The sequence below is a fragment of the Chionomys nivalis genome, chromosome 3 (assembly GCF_950005125.1).
Source record: "Chionomys nivalis chromosome 3, mChiNiv1.1, whole genome shotgun sequence".
NCBI classification, from domain to species: domain Eukaryota; kingdom Metazoa; phylum Chordata; class Mammalia; order Rodentia; family Cricetidae; genus Chionomys; species Chionomys nivalis.
The window spans coordinates 108,931,287-108,932,783 of NC_080088.1; positions in this window are offsets into that span (position 1 = coordinate 108,931,287).

Genomic DNA, 1,497 nt, shown 5'->3' on the forward strand with positions numbered 1-1,497 from the left:
CGGAGACAGAAATTTACCCCATCTAAGGTTGCCTATGATATAGAGATGATTGGCTGTGACCCTGTCTCACTGTTGGCTGGCTATGTTCCCCTAGCAGCCTCAGTTTGTCAATCTGTGTGATGGGCACAAGTGTGTGCGTGCGTGAGAGAGAGAGAGAGAGAGAGAGAGAGAGAGAGAGAGAGTCTTGGAGGCATGTAGGCTGTCCCTAGGATTGGGTTCCTCAATGATTCTAGCCTTGTTGGCTGTGGCTATCACTGCTGCAGCGGGAGGTGGGGACAGGACCTTTGAGATTTTTTTCTGGGATTTTCCACAGCTGTTCAGATGGGTTTGGTCACACATTTTTTTTTAACAAGGAAGAAAAAGAAATTGAGCTCTGTCCTGTTTTCGCAGTTAACAGCCAGGAAGTTGGGAAGAAGCCACAGCCTGGGATTCCCTGGAGGCCACGTGGAGGCTGAGGTGAAGTTCAGCTGGTGCTGTGGCCGCCTGGTGAGGGCCACAGAGGGGTAGGCAGAGCAGCCTGCCTCCCTTCCTAGCCCTGTGCTACCTGGCCATCGTAGGACAGTGGCTTCGAGAGAGGGCAGATGTGAGGCCCCAGGGACCAGTTTTACCTGGAAGATTCCACAGCAGGGTAGAGCTGGCCCCAGAGGCCTCTGACCTTGACATCAGCTGGGTGGGGAAGTTTATCGTCTACAACCCTCAGGTCCCAGGTCCTGGGGCGGGCAGTAAAGAAACAAATTAGTCCTACGGCAGCGTCTTAGGGGTGGTATCGCTGTGCAAAGACACCATGACCTTGGAAACATTATCTATAGTGGCTCGCTTACAGTTCAGAGGTTCAGGCCATCTTGAGGAAGGCAGTCCGAAGAGGTGCCGGAGCTGAGGCAACAGGAAGTTGACTACCTCACTGGGCAGTATCCTGAGTATGAGACCTCAAAGCCCGCCCTGCAGTGACACACTTCCTCCAACAAAGCCACACCTCCTAACAGTGCCACTCCCTTGTGAGATTATGGGATTATGGGGGCCAATTACATTCAAAGTACCACAAATGGTAATCCAACCACTTGGGAGTTAGGTGGCTGCTGGCCCCATGAGCCTGATGTGCCTGTGAGAGGGGGAGACAGGAAGAGAGACCCCTGGGCACAGGAGCAGAGAGTGGATTGATGGAGACACCAGTTAAGGGCTACTGAGTGTGTCTGCTTGGTCACCTCTTACCCACAAACCTCAGCCCGTGACACTTTGTCCGGGACACAGATACTCACGCCTGATTTGAGGCTGAGGGAGGTAGGAGTCAGGAACCTCTGTAGATGTAATAGGGGTGCACCCAGGCTCTCTTCTCCCAGCAGTGAAGGTTTAGGGGACCATCTTCTGATGGTCCAGCCTGGCCCTCATCGATCATCCTGGCTCACACTTCTTCCCACTCCCTCTGGATGCATGATTCAGTACCACTCAGGTCAAGCTAGTGAGGGGTCAGTCAGCTTAGCTGAAGAAGTGGGTTCGGCA